Here is a 12,235-nt window from a genome sequence, read left to right as displayed (position 1 = left end):
CCCCGTACATGGAGATCGTAGATGGAGGACGCCGGTCGCCGCCGTAGAATAGGTTTAGGGTCGGGTTTCTTTTATTTTTCTGTCCTATAAAAGTTCGAAATGTAATGAAAATCTGCCGTGTTTGAATTAATCTCGACCGGTGTATATGAACTTTCACAATAATATAGTATATTGTAGGAGTACTAGCAAGATGCCCGTGCGTTGCACGGAAGATCAAGATCTTGTGGGAGAAAAGGATGAATGAGGGAAGGCCTTATCTTCAAATGCACATTCACGCATTTCACATCTTTCTACATCTACGGGAACCTATGAAAGGGTTAACGTAAATTGCCTCTCTCTCTCCTCCCCTAATTTTCATGGTGGTGGGCCCCTCCCTCCCCCAAATCTACAATCAACAGCTCACACGTTTCACATTATGTTAATTACGTAACTGGTACTACGTAGGTGTAGCATTACTCGTCCTAAAAAACCCAAGTAAGCCAACCTCCCAGCATATCGTGCGGGAAAAGACCCGGTCGCGCCATTTTAGTCGGGATTACCAGATTACTAGTAGTAGTATCGATGGATCGCGCGAAGCAACAAGTTTTTTTGAGGGGGCGAATCACCTAGTTTAAAAGGAAAAAAGGCGGTACACTCACAGCACCCCTGTCGCGGTCGCATTGCACCCCACACACGTTCGGTCCTGCACACAGCTCATGCAAACGGAACACGCTTCGGCTTGCCTCTTCATTGACACGTGGGACTGCACTTGGAGAAACCGACCATGCCACCAAACTCCCCCCCGCCCACCGCGCGAAAATCCTCCCCCACCCAAAAATTCCCTCCAAATCCTAGATTCAACCGCCCTTCGGTCAACTAGCCAATAATATTCCCCAAACCCCCTCCCCCCGTCCCCTCCACTCCATTCGCTCCACCAAAGCCGCCCTCCCCGTCACGCTGATACATCGGTGCTGCGGTTCGTTGAGGGGACGCACGGCGATCCTCTCACTCCCATAGTACGCTCTCGTAGATTGCCGTCCTCTAGCCACGCCGCCACCGCTGGCGACGTTCTTGTGGAGGCGCATGGCGGTCAGCGCCGCCACCGCTGGCGACGTTCGTGTGGAGACGCACATCGGTCAGCTTCTCCGACGGTACGCGAATTCTAGACTAAGGCCCCGTGCATGTCGGTGTAGCGCTGAATGTTAGCTGATAGACGCTGTTAATCTCACTGTTTGCCGAAGTAGTTTACAGTTAATATGCTCTGCTGAAGAAGCTTCCTTACCCTGTCTACACTCAATCTGCTTAGCTGAGATGGCATGCCAAGGCCGATTAGTTGCTAAAATATCCTGCCATATATTTATTGTGACGTAGATTGCCATGGTTTAGTAGCCAATCTGTTAGGTGAAATAGCTCTACACCGTTTTATACTCGATCTTTGTTGCTGCTATGGCCTTTGATAGTTTGATGGCTATGTGCTCGGCCTCATTGACTACTGAAACAGCCTGCCATAATTTAGGACTCAAATCTGTTTGCTGAATTAGCTTTACATATATTTCGTTACTTAGATCTGCTCGTCCAAATATCTTGCCATAGCTTTAGACATCGACCTAGGTATTTTCTTCTGGACTTCATAAAAAAGCATATATGTTTTTCCTGTAATATCTAGTAGAAGAACTAATTTGTATGTCTAACAGATGGACATGACTTGGATAACTTCTTCTCGAAGATTCTCCGCTGCATATGTCGAGGGGGTTAAAAACTTCATGAACTTTATCAGAGCTGAGTATGGTGGTCCGAAATCAGATGTGCTCTGCCCATGTAGCAGTTGTATGAATTTAGTTACAAGGCCCCAGTCAACTGTGTAAAATCATCTACACTTGTATGGGATGTCGGTCACATATACTAGGTGGGTTCATCTTGGTGAAGCTGTGAACATCAACGTTATTGACTACATGGAAGCAACAGATCACCATCTTGATCTGCCTGATGCTCAGGTCGAAGAGGAGGAGGAGGTGGTGGCGGAGCCAGTGAGTTTGACCATGTAAGTGCATCTAGTGCCACCCCTAGTTGGTTTTGGAGTATTGAAGACAAACCTAGTTGAGGGACTAATGTGTTTGTGAGAATTGCAGGATAACACAGGTACAAGTCCCTCATTGATTTGGTTTTACTACCAGAGATGACCCCTAAAAATGTATGAAGACATTGAAGCCAAAGGTGGTATATGAAGATATTCACATTGAAGTCTATGACAAAAGAAGACACGTTATGAAGCCTATGGAGCTCGAAGACTTAGATCTTTCATAGTTCTGTTTCTTTCGTGTTGAGTCATAGGAACCACCGTACTGTTAAGTGGGGTCCAGGAGAACCAGTTAGAATGACTGAAGTGATGCCTAAACCAAAAACCTATGTCTTCGTCTGAAGACAATGAGAGCGAATCTTGTCCAGAGCCAGACAAGTTAGCTTTGCTTGTAGCCCAAGTAAAGTTGCCATGAGAGTTTGAAATCTGACCGTTGAGACATGTGTCAGTTCCGTAGTGACCCAGGGTCATTTCGGACAAATCAGGTCGGGTTGCCAAGTGGCTATAAATAGCCCACCCCCTACAACCATAACTGGTGGGGCTGCTCAGATTTCAGTGCACGGCTTTTGTCGTTTGAGAACAACCCACCTCGAAGCCTTTGTGAGAAAATTCCTAGCGAGGAGAAAAGCTCTAACCACCCAGAGCCAGAGAACATTGGGCATCACTTAAGTCTTCTTGTCTGTGTGATCTGAAGACTTATTACACTTGAGGACTGTGAATCCTCCAGACGGTTAGGCATCGCGTTCAGAGCATCCAAGAGACATTGTGGATTGCCAGTGAACGAAGTCTGTGAAGGTTTGGGAGTCTACCTTGAAGACTTACCAGAGTGATTGGGCGAGGACTATGTGAACTTAGCTCAAGGAGAATACGGTGAGGACTTGGTGTCCTGAGCTGCGTGTTCAGAACTGGGTGTCCGGGACTGTGTGTCCTAAGGTTTAAATACCTAGCCGCTCCAACCAGACGTACAGTTGTCACAGCAACTGGAACTGGTCCAACACATCATTGTCTTCAACGAGTCACCGGTTTCATCTTCACTTACTTTTTCTCACCGTTACTCATTGTGAAGCCATTGCATGCTTGCTCTATCTTTTGTCTTCACAACGTGAATGTATGATCTATTTGGCTTCATAAATTCTTCCTACCTGATCCTTATTACACTTCAGCTGTTTGTCTTTGTGCTTTCATTCTATTGAATACTTGACCATGGCTTGCCTAGTGTAATCTAACCTCCGCTGCATAGTAATAGGCATAATCTTCTCTGTTTGTCTTCATAACTCCCACGTTTTGAAGACTTTCATAAAAATCGCCTATTCACCCCCCCTCTAGTCGATATAACGCACTTTCAATTGGTATCAGAGCTAGGTGCTCCCTTGTTCTGTGTGATTCGGTTTAACCACCTGGAGTTTTAGCTATGTCGACTGCAGGGATAATCAAAGTCTCCGCTGCGTGCCCCATCTTCGATGGAACTGAATATCCCTACTGGAAGAATAAGATGCGCATGCATCTTGAAGCCATTGACGTCGACCTATGGTATGTCGTCGAGAACGGCGTTCCCAAGGCTGGAGAAGGTGTCACTGCTGCTGATGTCAAGAAGTTCACTCAACTGGACTCTACTGCCAAAAATATCATCTGTGGTCATCTGACAAAAGGACAGTATGGCCGTGTGAGTGCCTTGAAGACATCCAAGCTGGTCTGGGACTGGCTCTCCAAGGTCAATGAAGGCGTCTCAACCCAGAGAGATTAGAGAATCAGTGTTCTTCGCAACCTCTTCAACCGCTTCAAGAGAAATGACAATGAGAATGTCCAGCACACGTTTGATCGTCTCACTGACATCACAAATGAGCTTCAAGCCCTCGGCGCCACTGAGATCACCAAACATGAAATCGTCAAGACGCTGCTGAGATCACTTGATAGTTCGTTTGACATCCTGGCCCTGATGATTCAAGAACGTCCTGATTTCAAGACACTCGATCCGTCTGACATACTTGAGAGGCTCAACACACATGAGTTTCAGCTTTCTGAGAAAAGAGATATCTACGGTCCAAACTATGGGCGAACTCGTGCCTTAAAGGCAAAAGCTGTTTCCTCATCTGAAGAAGAATCTGACAGCAGTTCTGATGATCCTGAAGACATTGGAAGGGAACTTGCAATGCTAGTGAAGAAGTTCCAAAAATTCACCAAGAAGAAAGGCTTCAGAAAATCTTCACGATCAAGCTCAAGGAATGATGAAGCTTCTGCTCATGACTACAAGAAGAAAACATGCCACAAGTGCAAGAAAACTGGACACTTCATCTCTGAGTGTCCACAGTGGGACAATGAGAACAGAAGGAAGAAGAAGAGCAAGGAATATGATTCTGACGACAAGAAGAAGAAGAAATACTCAAAGTCTTCTTCCAAGTCTTCCTCAAAGTCTTCATCACACAAGAAGAGCTCATCTGGCAAGGCACATGCGTTTTTTGGCAAGGAAATGGATTCAGAGGAGGATTCCGCTTCTGAGGAGGCAGAAGTGGAGTCTGAGGAGGAGTCTGATTCTGGCATTGCGAGTTTGGCTACATCATATGTCGCCAAGTCCATCTTCAACACTGAAGACAATGACTTCATCACCGACACCGATGCAAATGACAAGAACGACTCCACTCCTACCTACTTCTTCATGGCACGCGGTGCCAAGGTAAACACACGCACTACTCGCTATCAAACATCTAGTGACGATGACTCTGACCATGATTCAAAACCCAGCTACAAAACACTTGCTAAAATTGCAACTGAACAACAGAAAGCTATGGAACATATTCAAAAACTGTTAGACAGAAGCGATGATCTGTTGGGTGCTGAAATGACTCGATCTGAATCCTTAATTGAAGACATAAAAAATCTTCACATTAAGTATCAAGAACTTGAAGATCGTCTTGATACTCTCTCAACAACTCATGAAAAGCTTTCCTATGATTATCTTCAAAGGAAGCAAGAACTTGAGAAATTGAGAGCGGCTCATGAAGATCTTCAAAAGGAAAACGAGTCACTTCGCGCCGAACAGATCAGTTCCGCTCAGGAAGGATTTGAACCACCATGTCTTAAATGCATTGAGCGTGATAATGCTACTTCTGTTGCTGAATGTTCCACTGCTACTGCTGTTGCAATATCTTCAACTGTTGATGTGGTAACTAACCCCTCTGCTGAGGATACCACTGCTATTGCTGATGAGAATGCTAGGTTGAAGACATTGCTTGAAACAGGGATGTACAAATGTCTTAAAGGACATCAGACATTATGTGATGTCCTCAAGAAGCAGATTCTGAATCGAAACCCTAGGAAAGAGGGTGTTGGGTTCGCAAGGAAAATAAATGCAGATGGCTCTTACTGGAAACCTGAGCAGTACCCCAAAACCACATGGGTTGCTGCAAAGGAACTTTCAGCAGATCCATCCAATTTATCTGGCTTCACTTGTGCTAACCCCATTATCATTGATGAATCCTTTGATGCAAACTATAAACTGTTTAAAAATCAGAATGGTGAAGTGTTTGCCAGGTACATTGGTACTAACTGCAGGAATGGACCGCCTATGAAGAAGATCTGGGTTCTGAAAAGGTGACTGGAAAATCTTCCTGTGAATGTCTTCATGACACCTCACTTGAAGAAGACAAACCTCAGACCAAAGGCTTCATACGGTCCACAGGCTTCATACAAACAAAGGACTCACCTGAGTCACACTAACGCAAATATTTTGCAGGGAAACCATTCTCAGACATATGAATATGAGAGCGGTTCATCGAACCGTCATGTCCATATGACCAAAAATCATTCTGCTTATTCCTATGAGTATTATTGTCCACCTGCAAGATTGTTTGCTAAGGCTTCAAAGCCAAAATTCTCAGATGCTGCACTTAGACTTATTGCTTCTAAGCCACCCTTGAAGATGTGGGTGGTTAAGAAAGCTTAACTCTCTTTTGCAGGGAAAGGTCTCCAGGAGAAAAACAAAATCTTCTGACGCTATTGCTGGGGACCTTAAAAGTCTTGTAGGGCGCAAGATAAAATGCCCGAATGGTATCATTATGTACTTCGTTCCTGAATCGCATGCTACTCTCCCTATTAGTCCTAATCTGGATCTAAGTTTTCATAACCCACTGGTTCGTCAAATGTTTTTGCTTCACAATTCTCTTCGTGAAGCCTATCCCCCTAACTGCACTGTAGGGTACGACACCAGCGACTTCAAAGTCTTCAGAATGGATTATTGACAGTGGGTGTACAAATCACATGACTGGCAAAAGAAGCCTTCTTATGGACTCAACCTTACGTCCATCCGACAAGAGCCACATCACATTTGCTGACACTGGTAAAAGTAAGGTATTGGGTCTAGGTAGAGTTGCAATCTCGAAGGATCAACACATGGATAAAGTCATGCTTGTTGAATCCCTTGACTTCAACTTAATGTCTGTCTCAATGCTTTGCGATTTGAACATGATCGTAATGTTTGGAAAATATCGTTGCCTAGTACTAATGTAATCTGACAAGTCTCTAGTGTTTGAAGGGTATCGGAAAGATGATCTGTATGTGGTAGATTTCTCAGCAGGGCCACAACTTGCAGTATGTCTTCTTGCAAAAGCTTCAGAATGCTGGCTTTGGCATCGGAGGATTGGGCATGCTGGCATGAGGAACCTCCACACCCTTGCGAAGAAGAAGCATGTCATAGGCATCGAGGGCGTCAAGTTCAAGAAAGATCACTTATGCGGTGCCTGTGAAGCAGGGAAGATGACAAGGGCAAAACATCCTTCGAAGACAATCATGACTACTACTCAACCCTTCGAACTCCTCCACATGAATCTTTTCGGTCCCACTCACTACTCAACTTTTACTACTACTGCTTGCCTCTATGGTTTCGTCATTGTTGATGATTACTCTAGATATACTTGGGTGCACATAATCCTTTACAAGACTGAAGTGCAGGATGTCTTCAGACGCTTCGCCAATCGAGCTATGAACAATTTTGGCGCCAAGATAAAGCACATCGGAAGTGACAATGGCACTAAATTCAAGAACACTGGCCTTGATACATATCTTGATACCTTGGGCATCACACATGAATTCTCAGCTCCGTACACCCCACAGCAGAATGGCGTCGTCGAACGCAAGAACAGAACACTCATTGAGATGGCCAGAACGATGCTAGATGAATACAAGACTCCAAGAAAATTCTGGACTGAAGCCATTGACACTGCATGCCATACAATCAATCGTGTTTATCTTCACAAGCTTCTTAACAAGACATCTTATGAACTCCTAACTGACAAGAAACCAAATGTTAGTTACTTCAGAGTATTTGGCTCAAGGTGCTGGATCAAGGACCCACACCACACCTCAAAGTTTGCACCAAAAGCACATGAGGGCTTTATGCTTGGATATGGAAAGGATTCGCACTCCTACAGAGTCTTCAACCTCTTTCATTACAAAGTTTTTGAAACAGTGGATGTGCGGTTCGATGAGACAAATGGTTCACAAAGAGAGCAACTGCCAAATGTGCTAGATGAAGTTCCAGCTAGTGAATCAATCAAGCTTATGGGAACTGGAGAGATTATACCTTCTAAAGCTCATCCTGAAGAAGAACTTATCATCTCAGCACCTGATCAACATGAAGACAATGCTCAGCCTGAAGACATTCCTCCCAACAACAACATAGATCAGCAAGAGCAAAGTCTTCGCCCTGTACATCCTCGTGTTGCAAATGAAGTGCAGATTGACAGAATAATTGACAGCATCAATGCACCTGGTCCACTCACTCGTTCAAGGGAAACTCAGCTAACAAATTTCTGTGGGCACTTCGCATTCGTATCAATATCAGAACCCAAGAAAGTTGAAGAAGCCTTCATGGAACCTGAATAGATTCAAGCTATGCAAGAAGAGCTTCAACAGTTTGAGCTGAATAATGTATGGGAACTAGTCAAGCGTCCTGATCCACGGAAGCACAACATAATAGGCACCAAATGTATATACCGCAACAAACAAGATGAGCATGGTCAAGTTGTCAGAAACAAAGCTCATCTCATTGCTCAAGGATATACTCAAGTGGAGGGCATTGACTTCGATGAAACATTTGCTCCTGTGGCTAGGCTTGAAGCCATACGCATACTGCTGGCCTATGCAAATCATCATAACATACTTCTATATCAGATGGATGTGAAAATTGCCTTTCTCAATGGCAAGATTGAAGAAGAAGTGTATGTTGCACAACCGCCTGGCTTTGAAAATCCAAAACATCCTGACATGGTATACAAGCTCAACAAGGCACTGTATGGCCTCAAACAAGCCCCTAGGGCCTGGTATGACACACTCAAATACTTCCTGAAGAGCAAAGGCTTCATACCTGGTTCCCTGGATCCCATTCTTTTCACGAAGACATATGATGGTGAACTGTTTGTGTGCCAAATATATGTGGATGACATTATCTTCGGCTGCACCAATCAGAAGTACAGTGAAGAGTTTGGATATATGATGCAAGAGCAATATCAGATGTCAATGATGGGGGAGCTGAAGTTCTTCCTTGGTCTTCAAATACGACAGCAACGCAATGGCATCTTCATATCTCAAGAGAAGTATCTCAAAGATTGCCTGAAGAAGTTCGGTATGCAAGACTGCAAAGGCTTCACAGCACCAATGCCAGCCAAACATCATCTAGGTCCTGACGACAATGGTAAAGAGTTCGATCAAAAGGTATACCGCTCCATGATTGGTTCTTTGCTTTATTTATGTGCATCTAGGCCAGATATTATGCTTAGTGTTTGCATGTGTGCTCGATTTCAAGCGGCACCAAAGGAGTCGCATCACTTAGCTGTGAAGCGAATTCTTCGATATTTGGCTCACACCCCAACTCTAGGATTATGGTATCCCAAGGGCTCAGAGTTTGATTTGGTTGGATTTTTGGATGCTGATTATGCTGGTGACAAAGTTGATCGCAAGTCTACATCAGGCACATGTCACTTTCTGGGACGATCACTTGTATGTTGGTCTTCAAAGAAGCAGAACTGTGTATCTCTCTCCACTGCTGAATCTGAATACATTGCTGCTGGATCTTGCTGCGCTCAGCTTCTGTGGATGAAGCAAACACTCAAGGACTATGGCATTCATCTGAAGCAAGTGCCACTTTACTGCGACAACGAAAGCGCCATCAAGATTGCCAACAACCCAGTTCAGCACTCGAAGACAAAGCACATTGAAATTTGTCATCACTTTCTCAGAGATCATGTTGTGAAGGAAGACATTGATATCATACACGTCAACACTGAAGAGCAATTGGCAGATATCTTCACTAAGCCCTTGGATGAGAAGAGATTTTGCAAGTTACAGTGTGAGCTAAATATCCTGGAATCCTCAAATGTCCTGTGATCAGGCACACATCCTAACACTTATGCATATTGATGACTTAGATGTGCAACACACAAAGTAAAGTATATCTTCAATCAATGAAGACATACATTCTAAGTGTAAATACATTAATGTGGAATTTGACTTCGGAGCGCCACGATAATTGTGCGCCGTGTCTGGGTCTAATACTTCCTATACGGTGGGTAACGCCACCACCAAACATTCCATTGAAGTGTTTCACTCATGGCGTTACCTTGCAATATATTCACATTTGGTTTGGCTTCAAACTCAACATGTCTTCATGATTATCTTCACTATGTTGATTATATAGATGTATACAGTGTTCTGTCCTCTACAGCATTCACTTATAGCTATGTCCTCTTGGTTGAATCTTTTGAACTAAGTGAATGTGATCGGACCCTAATCTCTCTATGCTTTCTATCTCAAATTCTATCTCTCCAAGTCATATGCATTCTATTGAAACTGTTGAATGTCTTCACTGCGTCCTTGTCAGCAGAAGATAAAGAGACAACCATAAAGTCCGTTTTCAATGCTCATTCCTCCACATAAAATCCGGAGAAGCAGGAACGACCGCCCGACAATCCAGGCGTGCGTGGGACGTGGAACAAACCCAAAACTTCCGCAAACTGGCCACGCGTTCCTCAGATGCGAATCGCCAGGGGCACCTGTGTAATAGCACAGTGCCGCCCCTGAGCCTATAAATTCACACTTACCACGGTCATTATCTCCTTCTTCCACCCTCGCATGAACCCTAGCGCCACCGCTAGCACTCAACGACGCCGGCGACGAAGCGTTTCGCTGCCGCAACTTCTCTGACGCCGTCCTCATGCCGACTGCGGACATCGTCCTCTCCGCCATCGCCGTAGGTGTCTTCCGTCGCCAAGTTAGGGCACGGAGGACTGAACTGCTCGGCATCATCTCTCACTTCCGTCTAGAAGTTCCAAGTGTGGTAAATAAAACTTCTTTTTATAGCCTCTTTTGATCTCATGGTTCTGTCACTTTCTACCATAAGAAGTTTCTCTTCACATAAGATAGATCTCTCAATCTGCATCTCATAACATGCCTAGTTTATTCACTTGTGCTTCATGAAGTAGTTAGATTCCTCACTTGTACTGATCTGTGGGTTCGTACAAATCTGGAACCAACTTCTTATCTATGAGTGAATGTCTTCGCACGATGAGGTCAATGTCTTCTAAACTGATTAATCTTCAAAACCTTCTGAGAATGCATATGACCTCTTCCCCTTCCCTCGCACCTTAATGCTGTCACAGGTACATGTCCGTGGGAGAATCCTTCAGTTCTCATAGTCTGCATTCATTTGTAGAATTCCTACAGCATCACATAAACTCTCCTGAAGCCAGTTCCTGTTGGTCCAGTAAAAGAAAGCCTTTGAAAGTTTTGAAGCCTTTCAAGTTAAAGTTTATGGCTTCTGAAGCAGCAGCAAGGAAAGGGGGCAGACAGAGACGTGAAGGAACTTCCAAAGATCTGCCTGAAGACCTGGCAGAAATGTATAAAACAGATCCAGAAGAGAGTTATGGGCAGCGCAAGACCCGAATCCAATGGATTCGACGCTATTGGGCAGAACAGTGGTTCAAATACCGCTTCGTCACTCAGGAGTATGCTGATAAATGTGCCATCAAGAAACCATGGGGGGACATCATTTACAAGAATCTCATACCCAGGACCAGAGATGAAGCCATTGCTCAAGGCTTCTACCCATGCATGGTCCGAGGACCACAGCCTGATGATGCGCATCCGTCGTCACTCCTCTGGTGTCATGACGACAATCTGTTCAAGCGCAACTTCCAGTTTGCCCAACAGTCAGCGAAGCAGAACAAGAAGAAAGTTGGGTTAGACTTCAACCCTGGTCCCTCCGCACCAAGGGCAGATGGCACACGCGACGCCGAACCCAATATCATCGGTCCGTTTGCCAACCTTGAAGGCCTCATCACCCACATCCTAGTCCAAGGGACTGCCGTGAATGACCCTCCAGATGACTCTGAGTCTGATGAAGCTCCTGCTGTACCGAAGCCAAAAGCTTCAAAGCCGGCTCCTTCGTCAAAAATCTCAAGGGCGAAGCCATTGGCAACTGCACCTCCTGAAGTCATTGTGCAGTCTGAAGACATATCCCGCATCTCCAAGCCTCAGAAGGCCAAAGTGCCTCAGCCACACTCCGGCAAAGAGCTCACTGCTGCTGCCATTCTGCGCAACGAAGCCATTGATCTATCAAGCGATGAAGATCTTGGAGATGACGCTCTAGAGCAGCTTATCAAAAGCAAAGAAGAAGCTGAAATCTTCAACAATTTGCCTATCTTTGATGTCGCCATCATCCACAACTTCATCGACGAATGGTTTGCCTCACCAGACATCAGCTTCGAAGATCTGCAGCTGCCCGTTGGCCTCACCGTCGCCTTCCAAGGCGCAATTGCTTCAGAACTTGCCATTGCCCAGCGCATTGTTGAACTGAAGCAGAAAATTGATCATGAAAAGGCTCAGTTCAAGAAGCACATGGCCAGGCTCAACGTGCAGGAAGTGAAGAGCTTCAAAACCATGTTGCATGAGCTCAAGGAAAATTTTCTAAAAAAGCATGTAGAAGCTCAGGGCTCACATGAGCGAATGAAGTCTTTGGCTGAACGATGCGTGCAAGCCTACAATGAGGCTGAAAAGCGCAAGGCACTTGGGCGTCCTGGCATCGACCCCAAGATGGCCGCAAAGAAAAAGAAGAAGACTGTTCCAGCTGAACCAGAGGCACCAAGGCAAGAAGCTGTTCCGATTGTCTTCCCAACCGCCATGACTGGCTCG

Source organism: Triticum urartu, chromosome 6 (genome assembly GCF_003073215.2).
Source record: "Triticum urartu cultivar G1812 chromosome 6, Tu2.1, whole genome shotgun sequence".
Classification (NCBI taxonomy): domain Eukaryota; kingdom Viridiplantae; phylum Streptophyta; class Magnoliopsida; order Poales; family Poaceae; genus Triticum; species Triticum urartu.
The sequence above is the reverse complement of the archived record's forward strand: the minus strand, read 5'-3'. Positions refer to the sequence as shown.